Source organism: Pan troglodytes, chromosome 11 (genome assembly GCF_028858775.2).
Source record: "Pan troglodytes isolate AG18354 chromosome 11, NHGRI_mPanTro3-v2.0_pri, whole genome shotgun sequence".
Lineage (NCBI taxonomy): Eukaryota > Metazoa > Chordata > Mammalia > Primates > Hominidae > Pan > Pan troglodytes.
The window spans coordinates 28,906,564-28,924,802 of NC_072409.2; the positions used below are offsets into that span (position 1 = coordinate 28,906,564).

The 18,239-nt window shown below is 41.3% G+C and overlaps 1 pseudogene; it reads left to right on the plus strand.

Annotated features, from left to right (window-relative positions):
• The first annotated feature begins 14,149 nt into the window (after nt 1-14,149).
• LOC464649 (Y-box-binding protein 1-like) lies at nt 14,150-15,237 on the plus strand (annotated as a pseudogene).
• Nucleotides 15,238-18,239: the final 3,002 nt, after the last annotated feature.

Here is an 18,239-nt window from a genome sequence, read left to right on the forward strand (position 1 = left end):
TTCCTGGCCAGAGCATCAGAAAAAAAAAGGTCCTCTGTGAGCTGGGTCAAAGGGGAAAGGAATTCCCTAATTCTGTGTATGAGACTGCACAAGTCCCAGGCTTAATCTTGAGCTGTGCATACACAGGAAAGACTCAGAGCAACATAGAAAAGGTTTTGGGAACTGAATTATTATTTAATCGCCCCAGTTTAATATTAACCCCTAAGTGGCACAAACAATTAGGGGTTAATATGAGGCTTGAGTGATTAATTAGACAGACCCAAAACACCATAGCAAAGGTTTGAAAAATAAATTTACATTGGAACAACCACCCACGGAAGGGGATGAAGAACTTGCAATTTGGATCTAATGGGATCTGCTGGAACATAAAAATCAACATTTTCTATAGATTTTAATGAGACCCAGAGTCATAAAACAATATTTTCAAATGTCCCAGAATACAATCCAAAATTACTCAGTATAGAAAAAAGAAGAAAAACATGTCTAATTCTCAATGGAAAGACAAAAGATGCCAACCCTTAGATGACCCAGATGTTGTATTATCAAACAAAGATGTTAAAGCAACTATCATAACCATAGTCCATGAGATAAAGATGAACACTCTTGAAATTAATAGCAAGGTTAAAAATTATCAGCAGAGAAATAAATCCTATAAAAAGAACCAAATGGAAATGCTGAAATTTAAAAATATGTAATCTGAAATAGATGATTCACTAGACGGATTCAACAGCAGAATGGAGATGACAGAAATAAGTCAGTGAACGTGAAGATGGATGCATAGAAATTATCTAATCTGAAAAACAGAGGAAATAAAGATTGAAAAATAATGGACAGAGCCATAGAGACTTGTGAAACAATATCGAAAGGTGGCCAGACAGTGCCTCACGCCTTGTAATCCCAGCACTTTAGGAAGCCAAGACAGGTGGGTCCCTTGAGCCCATGAGTTCAAGACCAGCTTGGGCAACATGGCAGATCCCAATCTCTACAAAAAAATTACAAAAAATTAGCTGGGCTTAGTGGCATGCACCTGTAGTCCCAGCTACCCAGGAGACTGAGATGAGAGGATCACCTGAGCCCAGGAGTTCAAGGCTACAGTGAGCCATGATGACATCACTGCACACTAGCCTGGGCAATAGAGCAAGACCCTGTCTCAAAAAAACAAACAAACAAAAAAGCCAGTATCAGAAGATTTAATGTTCATGTCATTGGACCCCCAAAAGAAGAAAAGAGATTGGAAAAAAAAAATTTAAAGAAATAATGTCCAGAATTTCCAAATTTCTTGAAAAACTTAAATTTACAGATTTAAGAAACTCAGTAAATTACAAACAAGAGAAATTCAAAGAAAACCATGCCCAGACACATCATAATAAAACTTCTAAATACAGCTCATCCTCAAATAATGTTTCATTTAATGTCATTTTGTCATAAAGTTGAAAAGAAAAAAAATGAATTTCCAGGTGGGACCACTGTCTGTGTGGAATCTATACATTTTCACCATATCTGCAGGGTTTTTTGGTCCAGTACTCCAGTTTCCTCCCACATCCCAAAGCTGACCATATTAGATTAAATGGCATATCTAAATAGTCTCAGTATGAGTGAGTGTGGGTGTGTACGAGTGTACCCTCCAGTGGAATGGCACCCCATCTGGGGTCAGCTCCCATCTTGCACTCTGAGCTGCCAGGTTAAGTTCCAACCACATGCAACCCTGAGCTGAAATAATTGGGTAAATAAGTATCTTACTTGTGTGTGTTTGCTTGTTTGTTTTGTTTGTTTTGAGGCAGGGTCTTGTTCTGTCACCCAGGCTGGAGTGCAGTGGCACAATCACAGCTCACTGCAGCCTCGACCTCCTGGGTTCAAGCAATCCTCTCACCTCAGCCTCCTGAGTACCTGGGACTACAGGCGTGTGACACCACACTCAGCAATTTTTTTTTTTTAGTTTTTTATAGAGATGTCTCACTATATTGCCCAGGCTGGTATCGAACTTCTGGACTCAAGCAATCCTCTCACTTTGGCCTCCCAAAGTGCTGGGGTTACAGGCATGAGTCACCATGCCCAGCCCCTTTACTTAATCTTTCTTAAATGTCTGTATAGCTCACACTTACTTCAGTGTTTAATGTTAGAAATGTTTTGACCTTTATTTGGAAGTTGGATGATGTTTTTGTGACCAGAAATATACCATAGGAACTTAACTCATTTATTTCAATTAGCCTATGGTCAAATTAATGTTGTCATATGTCATTTTGCTTAAAGTCACTATAAGTAACTACTTCCAAGAAAACATTGTGAAAATTTACTGTACCAACAAAAATACATATATTGTAAAGTCTTAAGAATCTAGAGAAAAAAATAAATTACTTCTAGAAGAACAATGATTCAAATGACTATTGATTTCTCATTATAAACCACAGTGGCTACATTAACACTTTAAAGTGCTAAAAGAAAATAACTTTCAACCAAAAATTGCATATCCAGTGAAAAATCTCTTTTTTTCTTTTTTTTTGAGATAGAGTCTCACTCTGTCACCCAGGCTGGAGTGCAGCGGCAATCATAGCTCACGGCAGCCTCAAACTCCTGGGCTCAACCTATCCTCCTGCCTCAGCCTCCCAAGTAGCTTGAATTACATGTGTGCACTACCACACCTGGCTAATTTTTTTTACTTTTTTGTGGAATTGGGGTCTCACTGTGTTGCCCAGGCTGGTCTTGAATTCCTGAGCTCAGGAGATCCTCCTACCTTGTCCTCCCAAAGTGCTGAGATTACAGGTATGAGCCAATGTGCCTGGCCTCCAGTGAAAATATCTCAAAGGAATTTAAGTGAAATGAAAACATTCTCAGATGAGAGAAATCTAAAAGAAGTTGTCATCAGTATGTAGGCTCTAAAATATTTGCTATAGGAAATTCTTCAGGCTAAAGGGAAATAATACTAGAGGGAAACTTGGAACTTCAGGAATTAAAGAAAAGCAACAAACGAGGTAAAAATATAGATATGTAAAATACTATTTTTTCCTCTTAATCTTTTAAAGTATGCATGACTATTGAAAGCAAAAATTATAGGATTGTCTGTTGGGGTTTTTGACATATGTAGATGTAAAAAATATGATACCTATAAAATAAAAGGGTAAAGAGAACTATATGACTGTAAGATTTCTACATTTCACCTAAAGTAGTAAAATACTAATTCTAAATATACTGTAAAAGTTTAGGTATGTACACTATGCTCCCTAGAGCAAATGCTAAAAAATAAGTAAGTAAATAAACAAATAAGATACAAAAAATATATATAGCCAGAAAGCCAATTGATAAATTGAATAAAATACTAAGTATACTTAAATAATCCAAAAAAAAAAAAAAAGGGCAGGAAAGGGGGAACCCCAGAGCAAAAAACTAGAAGAGCGAACAGAAAATAAGTAATAAAACAGCAGACCTAAATCCAAATATATCAATAATTATACTAAATGTAAATGGTCTAAACACAGCAATTAAAAAATAGAGACTACAGGGCATGGTGGCTTACAGCTGTAATCCCAGCACTTTGGGAGGCTGAGGCAGGCAGATCACCTGAGGTCAGGAGTTCAAGATCAGCCTGGCCAACATGGTGAAAGCCTGTCTCTACTAAAAATACAAAAATTAGCCAGGCATGGTGGCATAAGCCTGTAATCCCAGCTACTAGGGAGGCTGAAGCAGCAGAATCACTTGAACTCGGGAGCTTGCAGTGAACCGAGATTGTACCATTGCACTCCAGCCTGGGCGACAAGAGCAAGACTCCCTCTAAAAAAAAAAAAAAAAAAAAAAAAAAGTCATCTGACTGGATTTTTAAAAAAGAACCAACTATCTACTGTCTACAAGAAACCAACTTAAATTATTTATTTTTTAGAGACCAAATCTTGCTATGTTGCTCAGGCTAGCCTTGAGCTCCAGGGCTCAAAGGATCCTCCTGCCTCTGCCTTCCAAGTAGGTGGGACTACAGGCACACACCACAGCACCCAGAAAAGAAAAAAAAAAAATTAAACATAGAGACATAGGTTAAAAGTAAAAAAATAGGAAAACATATACCAGAACAGTAATCAAAACAAAGCTGGCTGGGCACAGTGGCTCACACCTGTAATCCTAGCACTTTGGGAGGCTGAGGTGGGAGAATCTCTTGAGGCCAGGAGTTTGAGACCAGCCTGGGCAATGTAGTGAGACCCTTTCTCTACAAAAGATTTAAAAATGAGCCAGGCATAGTGGCGCACACCTCTTCCTCCCTATCACCCTACCCCTCATCCCCAGCATGCAAAGGATGGTTCTGTCTTCACTAGATTTTTCCCCAGGTCTGTTACACAAATCACTTGAGCCCAGGAGGCCAAAGCTACAGTGAGCTGTAATCGCACCACTGCACTCTAGCCTGAGCAAGAGAACAAGACCCTGCCTCAAAAAGAAAAAAAGAAGCAGCTAATATGTCTATGCTAACATCAGGTAGAGTAGACATCAGAACAAAGAATATTACCAGGTATAAAGGAGGGAAATTACATAATAATAAAAGGTCAGTTGGTCACTTTAACCAGGAAGAGGAAGACATCACAATCCTAAAAGCACATGCGCTTAAAACAGATCCTGAAAATACATGAAGCAAAACAAAAATAATAGAATGGAAAGGAGAAATAGATAAATCTACAATCCCACTTGGAGGGTTCAACATTTCCCTCTCAGAAATTGATAGGACAAGCACAGAAAATTGGTAAGGATGTAGTAAGCCTGAACACTCTCAAACAACTTAATTTTTTTTCTTTTTTTTTTTTTTTTTTTGAGACAGTCTCACTCTGTCACCCAGGCTGGAGTACAGTGGTGAGATCTCAGCCCACTGCAACCTCTGTATCCCAGGTTCGAGCAATTCTCCTGCCTCAGCCTCCTGAGTAGCTGGGATTACAGGTGCCCACCACCATGTCCAGCTAATTTTTGTATTTTTTGTAGAGACGGGGTTTCACCATGTTGGCGAGGCTGGTCTCAAACTCCTGGCCTCAAGTGATCCACCCACCTCAGCCTCCCAAAATGCTGGGATTACAAGCGTGAGCCATCAAGCCCGGCCTCAACCAACTTAATCTGACTGACATTTTTAGAACATGCCAAGAACATGCCACCCAACAACAGAAGAATATACATTGTTTTTCAGTTCACATGGAATATTCAACAAGATAGTTGATATTCTAGGCCACGGAATAAACTTTAACAAATTTAAAAGAGTTGAAATCAGACAAATTGTGAATGATATTCTACTATTCTACCACCATATTAGTACAGCTGTTTACTGACCTCCAATGATTGACTTAAGATTTTCAACTTCACAATAGTATGAAAGCAATATGCATTTAGGAGAAACCATCCTTTAAATTTTCAATTTTGATTTTTTTTCAGGCTAGCAATATGCAGTATAATATTTTCTCACAAGGCTAGGCAGCGGTAGCAAGCCACAGCTCCCAGTCAGCCATGCAATCACCAGGGTAAACAACAGATTCTCAACCATGAACTGTGTTACCAGCCTGTATTAGGCCATTCTTCCATTGCTATGAAGAAATAACTGAGATTGGGTAATATATAAAGAAAAGAGTTTTAATTGGCTCATGGTTCCACAGGCTGTACAGGAAGCATGGTGCTGGCATCTGTTGTTTCAGGGGAAGCATCAGGAAACTTACAATCATGGTGGAAGGCAAAGGTGGAGCCTGCATGTCACGTGGCCAGAGCAGCAGGAAGAGAGAGAGGGGGAAGTGCCACTCACTTTCAAACAACCAGATCTCACAAGAACTCTCTCAGTATACAACGCCAAGGGGGGATGGTGCTAAACCGTTCATGAGAACTTCGCTCCGTGATCCAATCACTTCCTATCAGGCCCCAATTCCAACAATCAGGGTTACAATGCGACATGAAATTTGGGCAGGGAAGCAGATCCAAACCATATCATAGATGATTTTGCCCAACTATAGGCTAGGTAAGTGTCCTGAGCATGTTTAAGGTAGGCTAGGCTAAGCTATGATGCTCAGCAGATTAGGTATATTAAACACATTTTCAACTTACTGCATTTTCAACTTACTATGGGCTTATTGGGACATACCTCCATTGTAAATCCAGAAGCATCTGTATTTGTACAGGAAAAAAATATGGAAGATTTCTTATGACTTTCATTGGTATGTGGGTTGGGGTATTAGAGGAGCTGTTTACTTTCTGCTATACACTTTTGTATTTCAATAGTTAATAAGGTCTATGTATTATTTTGTAATCAGAAAATAGTCCTGGGGGCTTTCTATTCTCACTGCTTGACAGGTATAGACATGTTTTTCCTCATCAGTAACCCAGATCTCTCAAGTTTCCCCATGGCTTGGAACACTTAACTCTCTAGACTATTGGAACCCATATGATTCCAGTAACGTTAAAACCCAATGCCCTTTGGGTACACGCAAGCACAAAGATGGAAACGATAAACATGGGGATTCCATAAAAGGGAAGGGGAGGGGAGGAAGGGTTGAAAACCTACCTATTGGGTACTATGTTCACTACGTGGATCATTAGAAGTCCAAACCTCAGCATCACACAATATACCCAGGTAACAAACCTACACATGTACCCCCTGAATCTAAAAGAAAAAAAACAAGCTGGGTGCAGTAGTTCACACCTGTAATCCCAGCACTTTGGGAGGCCAAAGCGAGCAGATCACCTGAGGTCAGGAGTTCAAGACCAGCCTGGCCAACATGGTGTACTAAAAATATAAAAATTAACCAGGTGTGGTAGCGTATGCCTGTAATCCCAGCTACTTGGGAGGCCAAGGCACGAGAATTGCTTGAAACTGGGAGGCAGAGGTTGCAGTGAGCTGAGATCGCACCACTGCACTCCAGCCTGGGCAACAGAGCGAGACCCTGTCTCAAAAAGTAAAATAAAAAGAAAAAAACACAAAACAAAAAAGAAACCCAATGCCCTCAGCTCCCTTCACCTCACTGCCTCTCTTGGTTCATGCCTCATTTCTGGCAGCAGGTGGCCATCACCTTCTCCAAATCAAGAACCAAAATCATGGTTCTCATGTTAGGCTTTATGTGTTTTTTTCATTAAGCAACTTCTCCTTTACTGCTTTGGGTTGGGGAGAAATCAGTTATGTGAATTTTCCTCTTGTTTGAATTATGTAGAAACCAGGAATTTACTCCAATTGTGAGTAGAAAGAACACAGTACTTTGTGTCAGAGATCCAGATTTAAATCACAGTCCTGTCACTTACCAGCTGTGTGACTTTGGGCAGCTTATTTTATTCTCTGGGCCTCAGTTTTCCCATCTGTAAAATAATTGGAGAGAGACTAAAACGATGCACGTGCAGACACTGTAGTCCACTGTAATCATACCTCTTCTCCTTCTCCATCCACCAAGGAAAGTTCTGTCTTGTTTTCCTTGGGCTCTCCTTCTTCTACCCCACCACCCCACCCCTCATCCCAGCATGTAAAGGATGGTTCTGTCTTCACTAGATTTTTTCCCCAGGTCTGTTACGTAAATCAAAGTAATTTTTTTAATATTTCAACTTATATGGGAAAGACATAGAGCTACTAGGTTGCAGGGAAAAGAAGAAAGAAGGAAGAAGGAGGAGAAGGAGAAGGAGGAGGAAGGAGAAGGGGAAGAGGAAGGACAAGGAAAAGGAGAAGAAGAAGAAAATGAAGAGCTGGGAGCAGTGGCTTATGCCTGTAATCCCAGCACTTTGGGAGGCTGAGGCAGGCAGATCACCTGAGGTCAGGAGTTCGAGACCAACCTGGCCAACATGGTGAAATCCCATCTCTACTAAAAACACAAAAATTAGGTGGGCGTGATGGCGGTCACCTGTAATCTCAGCTACTCGGGAGGCTGAGGCAGGAGAATGACTTGAACCTGAGAGGCAGAGGTTGCAGTAAGCCGAGATAGTGCCACTGCACTCCAGGCTGGGTGACAGAGCGAATTCCATCTCAAAAAAAAAAAAAAAAAAAAAAAAGTTAGAGGAAGCTGAAACAGGAATGTTTATTTTTTAAAACCAAGCTAGCTTGAAAGATTTGGGCTATGAGTTTGGACTGGGGAAAGAAGCTGCATGTGAGACAGGTGACTGGATGAATGGATGGTTGATAGATAGATGAGAGACAGATAGAACAAATAAGAAGGGAAGAGGAGGAGAAAGGAAAGAGAAGATAAAAGAAGAAAGAGGAGTTTATGTAATGATATACTGTCTTTCAGTCCTTTTTTAAGAGACGGAAGTAAAAGTTCAAATTATTTTGCAGTGCCAGATTGCCATTTATCAGCACACAATGGTGCCTAGAAGAGGCCACTGAGTAACGCTAGTTTTGTATAGGCCACAGAGGAATAATCCTTTTAGCTCTCACAGAGATAGAGAAGGTCCAATGAGATCATAGATACAAAATTATAATTGTTTTATTATTAAGTTTTTTTTGGCTTTCCAGTTGAATCTGAGCTCAGATCAGTTACCCAATGTTGTGAACACCAAATAGCTTGGGTAACAGGGAAACTGTAGAATCATAGTCTTTGCTTAGGTCTTTGAGGAAGGTACAAGTGTCACTTTACACATCTTTCAATCAGCCAAGCCCTACTGCGTTGGTTTTGATCATGGGATCTCTCTTAGCCTGCGTCCCACTGTAAGGCCAACCTCTGCCTTTTCTCTTCCTCTCCCACTAGACTGAACATTTTAAGAAAGGGATGCTGCTGCTCATCTCTGTGCACCCCCACCTAGCAGGAATCTAAAACATGTTAGGCAAATAAATTTGGGATATTATGAGTCATTAACAGATGTTCTCTGTGTCTGCCTCTGTCTCTGTCTCTGTCTCACTCTTACTCTCTCTCTCACACAAACACACATATACCCAATGGCTTGAACTTATATACAAACCTGGGGGGAAAGGGAAGAGGGGCAGCTCCCTAAGCTGCATGAGAAAACCTGGAGTTGATTAAGTTTCTGCCATCAGGAGGACTAAGTGCCCAAGAAACGGTTTAATTAAAGTTATAGAAAAAGATGGCCAGGTGCAGTGGCTCACGCCTGTAATCCCAGCACTTTGGGAGGCTAAGGCAGGTGGATCACAAGGTTAGGAGTTTGAGACCAGCCTGGCCAATATGGTGAAACCCCACCTCTACTAAAAATACAAAAATTAGCCAGGCGTGGTGGCATGCGCCTGTAGTCCCAGCTACTCAGGAGGATGAGGCAGGAGAATCGCTTGAACCCGGGAGGCAGAGATTGCAGTGAGCTGAAACAGTGCCACTGCACTCCAGCCTAGGTGACAGAGTGAGACTCCATCTAGAAAGAGAGAGAGAGACAGAGAGAGAGAGAGAAAGAGAGAGAGAAAGAAAGAAAGGAAAGAAAGAAAGAAAGAAAGAAAGAAAGAAAGAAAGAAAGAAAGAAAGAAAAACTAATTTTGTTTTACAGATCTGAATTTTGAGCCCCAAAATTCATACTCACTACAAGTGTTTGTTGAATGAATGAATGAATGAATGTGGGGGGTAGGGAGGTTCTGCTGCAGCAAGCTCTTGGTGGAGCAGTCTTGGCTGCTCTCCAAGGAAAGTGGTAATTACCAAAAAGAGCATCTGCTTTTTAGTCCTTTCTTGGCCACTTATTATCTGTGGTTCCTTGAGTAGGTTACAAATTTCTTTGAACTTCAGTTTTCTGGCTTGTAAAGTGGGGATAATGATACCTGTCCTGCCCTCCTTACAATGTTATCATGAGGATCAAGTGAGATAATATATATGAAGATACTTTATATGAGATTATAATAAGGGCATGGGAATCACTCCTATCTTGTGGTCCAAGAAGCAAGAGAAAAGTGAATGAACTCAAGGATCAGAGTTCCATGGTACCCCTCTTGTCAATCAAACTGTTTTTCTAGAACTGGCAAGGAATAGCAACTAAGTTTTCCCTGGAACCACATCAGTCCTAACTGGTGGATATCAATGATCGCATTCTCAACATCAGCAAAGAACATTTCATCAGGAAGAAATTCTCGGGGCATGAAACAGATTTATTTTCATTGTGAAATTGTCTGCCTGCTATGTGACAACAAGCTAAGCTCTGGGTGACTATTCCTGTAAAACACGTCCTGTGCTTAGCGCTGCTATTATGGGGTGAACAGACACAGCAAAGAATCAATTAAAACTCTGACACATTAAATGGAGCTCCAAGACCTGTTTCACAGGTTTCCAGAAAGGAAAATAATCATGTTACATTATACTTTGGAAGCCGATTGAGGCAAGATTTCTGAGACAAGTTCTGAGGTTTCCAAGACAGACTTTAGCTTTTCTAAATCATTTTTTAAGTGCTATGTAAAGGATTACAGCATTCAATTCTCCAGTAGTCCAACAGCATCATGGTGGAGCAAGAGGGATTATCCTGTGGGCATCCTCCGGAAAACTGTAAGTTCCTTTCAAAAACTGCATTTAAAGAAATGATGAAAATATTGCAGTGCTTACATTTATGCCCATTTTGAAGTGAAAGCCAACATTAAGGAAGGAAAATCGGAAGCATATTAAAACTGTAATTCCTTTCTATGTTATAACAGGGCTCTAATACAAAAAGAGGCAGCCATTGCATAGGAACTCCCTTTTAGGAGAAATTTTGGAATTTTAGGAAGTCTCACAAAAAGTGAATGAGAAGGCTAATGGTAGAATATGAATAATGTTTGTGGTTATCATGGCTTAAACTACACTTCTATGACAGCAAGTGGGAATGTTAATGATAAAGAACAACATGGTTTTGGCTCATTCAGACATCTGTGTAAACCATCTCTCAGTCTCATTGCCTGAATAACTTCTCTCAACCTGAACAAATAGAAGATTTTGAAGTTTGGGCAGTATATTTTCAGAAGTGCTGCCTACAAATGAGCTTCAGTGGAAATAAGGAATTGAACTGGACCAAAGGAAGTCAAGTGTCAGCAATGATCATTGTTGAGGGACCAATAAGGCTTGCCAACACAATTGGCGTGTCAGGAAGTGATCTGGAGGACTCAGCTAAGCCCCAATCTTTCAGATTAATTCAGAAGTAAAGAACTAGAAAGAAAAGACAATGTGACAGTAGAGTGTAGATGTCATAATTTCAAGCCATTTCACCAGGAGAGAGAGAGTCAGGCAGACAGAGAGAAAGAAAAGGAAACCCGGAATGGATGGACAAGACTCAACCTGCCCACTCACATGTTCAGCTTTGGTTTAGAGCCGGACATTTTCAGAGGAAATGCTCTCATGGTGCAGGAATCCGTTCAGCTAGGAAAATAAAAATGTTTGACAATTCTATTCAAGTAATATGCCCTACATCTTTTCTTTTTAAGCGTAAGAAGTTGAGGAGGGGGTTGGAAACTCCCTTTTTAGCCAAGGGTACTAGTCACTATAATTTTTTAGAAAGACTTTGGTTCTTTTCTTGTTTAAGTTGCTATGTAAATCCTTAAGGACCCCTCTACTACTTGGAAAAATACTTTTTGCACAATAATGTGTACTTGTGTTTGTTAATGCTTTCTTAATCTTTTTAGAACAGAGGCTTTGTAGGCTATTGATGGAGGCTCAGAAAATGCCAGGACCTTGGAGTCTTGGAGTCCTGCCAAGGTCCTTGGGGCTACAGAGAGGGAGCCAGGTCCATGCCCTGCCCTGCACCCTTCCCTTCCCTCAAATGCACACTCCAACCACACTGGGCTTTCATTTGCGACTTCATATTGGGGGGGGTGGGGGAAAGGGAGGGGCAGGGAATATTTCCACAACTTAAAGCAAACAAAAAAATTGAATATCACTAAAATATTCAATCTTCTCATTGACAGAGGGGAATTTAACTTCCCAGAGACTTACAATAAGTTCATCAAAGGCAAGGCAGCAAGAGAAGCCAGGTCTAAGGGGAACTAGTTCTACCATACCTTCTTCCTTTCCTTTTGTTCAAAGGAGTTGGCAGGGTCTCTTCTGCCTTACCTACCCCTACCCCCACTTAACTCTTCTCATATTCAAAGCCTTACATACACCATATCTTCCCTAAGGATAAAGCTGTGTGTAATCCATCCAATCCCACAAACATTTATTGAGCACCTTTGTGCAGCCCTGTGCCACGTATTGGAGATTCACAGATGGCACAGTCCTTGCCCTTGGATACATATACAGCCTTTTATAATTAAAGGCATCGTATCATTGCGCTGTGACAAAAATTGTCTTGAATGTACTCTATTATTGTAACACAAGAGAAAGGAGGGGAAATGGTTTGATGGTTCTTCAAAATGTGAAACAGAATTACTGTGTGACCCAGCAACTCCATTTGTAGGTATATACCCAAAAGGATTGAAGATCGGTATACATGGATATGCATACACCATTCACAACAGCTAAAAGGTAGAAACAACCCAATGTCCATGAATGGATGAATGGATAAACAAGTTGTGTGATATATCAATACAACAGAATATTACTCAGCCATAAAAAGGAATGAAATTCTGATAAATGTGACCATGTGGATGAACCTTGAAAATATTATGTTAAGTGAAAGAAGCCAGACAAAAGGTCAAATATTATTATTATTCCATTTATATGAAATATCCAGAATAGGCAAATCCATAGAGACAGAAAGCAGATTGGTGTTTGCCAGGGGCTAAGGGAGTAGAGAATGGGGAGTGACTGCTTCATGGTACAGGGTTTCCTTTTGGGGTGGTGAAAATGCTCTGCAACTAGACAGTAGTGACGGTTGCACAACATTGTAAATGTACTAAATGTCACAAATTTTCTGTTTAAGTGGTTAATTCTATGTTATTGAATTTCACCTTAATTTTAAAAAGAGAAAGAAAGAAAAAGAGGAAGTAGAGGGCTCTAAAGAGAATGTATGTCCAGGTGCAGTGGTTCACACCTGTAGTCTCAGCACTCTGAGAGGCCGAAGCAAGCAGATCACTTGAGGCCAGGAGTTCAAGATCAGCCTGGCCAACGTGGTGAAACCCCATCTCTAGTAAAAATCCAAAAATTAGCTGGGCATGGTGGCACGCACCTATAGTCCCAGCTACTCAGAAGGCTAAGGCACCAGAATCACTTGAACCTGGAGGCGGAGGCTGCAATGAGCTGAGATCACGCAATTACACTCCAGCCTGGGCGACAGAGAGAAACTCTGTCTCAAAAAAAGAAAAAAAAAAGAGGATGTGTAAAAGCCAGAAGATAAGCTTATCAGATCAACTGAAGATCAGCTCTTGCAAGCCTGGAATGTCTTTGGACTTTATTTATCCTGGGAGAAGTGGGAGAGCTAGTAAGGATTTTTAAGCAGGAACATAACTGGATCAGGTCTATATTTTACACTGAAATTTTTGAGTGGAGGCTGACAACAGCAGGGAGGTTCCTGGACCCATGGAAACGATATGTGGAGTCTGCCGGCCAGTGAATGATCATAAAGAACGTACCAGAATATGAAATACCTGTCTGATCATGTTTCAGTTAAGTCGTTGTAATGATCTTTCACAAAATTCAAACTCGGGAATATTAACTGAGATGAGAAATACGAACCACAATTCTTTTCAAACTGATTTTTTAAATACCATAAGCCCATCTTTTCGCACATCCTACCAGCTCTGGCATCCCACAGAGCTTTTAAAGTAAAATTAACCCACTTCATCTTCCTCCAAAGATTACTCATAAAGACCTGTCTTTGAACAAATACTTTACCAAGGAAGTAAGCCTGCTTTTTATTAGAGCAAAATGCAATCCAGAAATAGGTTTAGAAAAAGAGCTATGACCCACGATTAATACAATTATTTTTCTTAGTCTCAATTTTAGTCACTTTAGCATGTCCAAAACTACTGCACACTAACTTTTTTTTCTTTTTTTTCTTTTCTTTTTTTTTTTTTTTTTTTTTTTTGAGACGGAGTCTCGCTCTTGTCTTCCGGGCTGGAGTGCAATGGCGTCATCTTGGCTCACTGCAACCTCGGCCTCCCGGGTTCAAGCGATTCTCTTGCCTCAGCCTCCCGAGTAGCTGGGATTACAGGCGCAAGCTACGACGCCCAGGTAATTTTTTTTTCTTTTTCTTTTTCTTTTTTTTTTTTTTTTTTTTTTTTTTGTATTTTTAGTAGAGACGGGGTTTCACCATGTTAGTCAGGCTGGTCTCGAACTCCTGACCTCAGGCGATTCGCCCGCCTCGGCCTCCCAAAGTGCTGGGATTACAGGCGTGAGCCACCACGCCCGGCCACACTAACTTTTTAAGAGAGCCAAGAGTTCGATCGGTAGCGGGAGCGGAGAGCGGACCCCAGAGAGCCCTGAGCAGCCCCACCACCACCGCTGGCCTAGCTACCATCACACCCCGGGAGGAGCCGCAGCTGCCGCAGCCGGCCCCAGTCACCATCACCACAACCTTGAGCAGCGAGGCCGAGACCCAGCAGCCGCCCGCCGCTTGCCGCTCGCCGCCCCCCGCCCTCAGCGCCGGTGACACCACGCCCGGCACTACGGGCAGCGGCACAGGAAACGGTGGACCGGGAGGCTTCACATCAGCAGCACCTGCCGGCGGGGACAAGAAGGTCATCGCAACGAAGGTTTTGGGAACAGTAAAATGGTTCAACTTAAGGAACGGATATGGTTTCATCAACAGGAATGACATCAAGGAACATACATTTGTACCCCAGACTGCCAAAAAGAAGAATAACCCCAGGAGGTACCTTCGCAGTGTAGAAATGGAGAGACTGTGGAGTTTGATGTGGTTGAAGGAGAAAAGGGTGCAGAGGCAGCACATGTTATAGGTCCTGGTGATGTTCCAGTTCAAGGCAGTAAATATGCAGCAGACCGTAACCCTTATAGATGCTATCCACGTCGTAGGGGTCCTCCACCCAATAACCAGCAAAATTACCAGAATAGCGAGAGTGGGGGAAAGAACAAGGGATGGGAGCGTGCTCCCGAAGGCCAGGCTCAACCACGCCGGCCCTACAGCAGGCGAAGGTTCCCACCTTCCTACACGCGGAGACCCTATGGGCGTGGACCACAGTATTCCAACCCTCCTGTGCAGGGAGAAGTGATGGAGGGTGCTGACAACCAGGGTGCAGGAAAACAAGGTAGATCAGTGTGGCAGAGTATATATCAGGGATATAGACCACGATTCCGCAGGGGCCCTCCTCGCCAAAGACAGCCTAGAGAGGACGGCAATGAAGAGGATAAAGAAAATCAAGGAGGTGAGACCCAAGGTCAGCAGCCACCTCAACGTCGGTACCACCGCAACTTCAATTACCGACGCAGACACACAGAAAACCCTAAACCGGCCAGGCGCGGTGGCTCACGCCTGTAATCCCAGCACTTTGAGAGGCCGAGGCGGGCGGATCACCTGGGGTCAGGAATTCGAGACCAGCCTGGCCAACATGGCGAAACCCCGTCTCTACAAAAAATACAAAAATGAGCCAGGTATGGTGGTGGGCGCCTGTATGTAGTTACAGCTACTCAGAAGGCTGAGGCAGGAGAATTGCCTGAACCCGGGAAGCGGAGGTTGCAGTGAGCCGAGATCGCGCCATTGCACTCCAGCCTGGGGGACAAGAGCGAGGCTCCGTCTCAAAAAAAAAAAAAAAAAAAAAACCCAGAAAAGAAAACCCTAAACCACAAGGTGGCAAAGAGACAAAAGCAGCCGATCCACCAGCTGAGAATTGAGAATTAGCCCGCTCCCGAGGCTAAGCAGGGCGGGGCTGAGTAAATTCCGACTTATCATCTCTATCATCAACCGATGCAGTCATCCAACAAGAAGAAATATGAAATTCCAGCAATAAGAAATGAACAAAAGATTGGAGCTGAAGACCTTAAGTGCTTGCTTTTTGCCCATTGACCGGATAAATAGAACTATCTGTATTATCTAAGCAGCATGGGGTTTTTATTATTTTCACCTAAAGACGCCTCTTTTTGGTAATAACAAATGAGTTTTGTTTTGTTTTGTTTTTTTTAAAGCCTGTTTTTTTCACAATACGCCTTTAAAGATTTTTAAATTGTTTCCTATCTGGTCAAGTGGAGATGTGTAAGAACTTCATTTTTAATTTGTAATAAAAGTTTACAACTTGATTTTTTCAAAAAGTCAACAAACTGCAAGCACCTGTTAATAAGGTCTTAAATAATAATAGTAATAAAAAGAGCCAATGGGATTACTTTGTACAGAGAATAAAAATCTGAATGAAACCAGAATGAAAATCTAATCTGTTCCATACTTCCTGAAGTAGCAAATTCAATGGAACTGACCAGAACCATTAAGAATCTATCAAATCAAACTTTAAAGGGGATTCAAAATATCTCCATCTTGTAGTTAGTGTATCTGCCAGCCAGCTTCCATTTGTCTTTTGAGAGTGGCCAGATGTACTGACAGAAAGCCCAGGACTGAGGGGTTTTCTGGACTTTCAGTGCTAAGATCGGAACATTTGGGCACCCAGTTTCACTCCCACCAAAATCCCTTCTAAAATTCTTACACATAAGACTCATTCATTTGGAAAGTAAAAATTAACAGCAGAAATGAAGAGGAAAGAGGAAAACTCAGGCATTCTTTGGTATCCATAATGTGGAACGAAATACATTCAAAGAGGTAGAACACATTTCAATTGAGTTCTCATACTCACAACTCCAAACCTGTGTCCCATTACAGTGATGTGGCTTTCAGGCAGAATGCAAGGGATTTTTTTTTTTAACCTCCAAGTCAATCACTTGGCAAATGTCTAGTGAGGTCCTACCATGTGCCAGACTGAGAATCAAGTGTTGGGATCCAGAGATGAAGATGTACCAGCCTAGCCTGGGGAGATGCTCACAGGCTAGAGGCCAAGCAGAGGGGATGTACTGGGTAACCATATCTCACATGATGTAATTAATATAAGTAGAGCTCCCAGCTTCTAGGAGCCTGACCATACATTATCTGATTCTCAAAACTACACCTGAAGGTAGGTGTTATTATCCTCATTTTAAAGATTAAAAATAAAACCAAAACTGAAGCCCAAAGAGGTTACAGAACTTGCCCAAGACCCCCTAGCTAATAGTGGCAGCAAGTGGGTGTAAACCAAGATTTTGAGCAAGAACCAACTGATTCCAACAGTTTTGGCTATTCTGCTATTCCCAGGATGCTTTTGGCGTGATCAGGGTTAATAAGATCAAGGCCATCCAGATTTCTGACGTTAGTCCATCTTGTCTTAGCCCTTCATCAGAGAGCACCCTATCTATACTCTGAGCTGACAGCAAAATTGCCAGGTTTTCAACATTCATGCTATGGTAGGGGCAGAATGGGGGTGGGAAAAGCTAGATATTATTGAGATATAACTAGTGGACAATTGAAAACTGCTGTTAGGGGTTAGATCAAGATGACATCTACAGAAGAAAACTTTGGAGAAAAGCTTCATGACATTGGATTCGGCAATGGTTTCTTGGATAAGACATAAAAGGTACAGGCAACAAAAGCCAAAAGAGACAAATTGGGCTTTGTCAAAGTGAAAAACTTTGATGCATTAAAAGACACTTTCAACAGAGTAAAAAGGCAACTCAGAGAATGGGATAAAATATCTGCAAATCACATATCTGATAAGGCATTAATATCCAGAATTTATAGAGAACCCATAAAACTCAACAACAACAACAAAACAACCCAATTCAAAAATAGGCAAAGTACTAGAATAGACACTTCTCTAAAGAAGATATATCAATAGCCAATAAGGACATGAAAAGTTGCTAAACATTACTAATTACTGGGAAAATGCAAATCAAAACCACAATGAGATATCACTTCACACCCATTAGAATGGATATTATTTGTTTTAAACCCAGAAAATGACATCTTAGGAAAAGGATGTGGAGAAATGAGAACCCCTGTGCACTGCTGGTGGGAATGTAAAATGATGCAGCTGCAATGGAACATAGTATAGCACTTCCTCAAGGAATTAAAAACAGAATTGCCATATGATCCAACAGTTCCACTTTTGGTTATATTCCCAAAAGAATTGAAAGCAGAAAGATATATTGATACAACATGTTCATAGCAGCACCATTCACAATACCCCAAAAATAGAAGCAACCCGAGTGCCTACCAACAGATGAATAAATAACACAATATGGTATATTCATAAATGGAATAGTATTCAGCCTTAAAAAGGAAGGAAATTCTGACACATGCTTCAACATGGATGAACCTTGAAAACATGCTAAGTTAAATAAGGCAATCACAAAAGGAGAAATACGATTCCACTTACGTGAGTGGTCAAGTTCATGGAGACAGAAGATAGAATGGTGGTTGCCAAGGGTTGATGGAAGTGGGGGAATGAGGAAATGTTGTTTAATGGG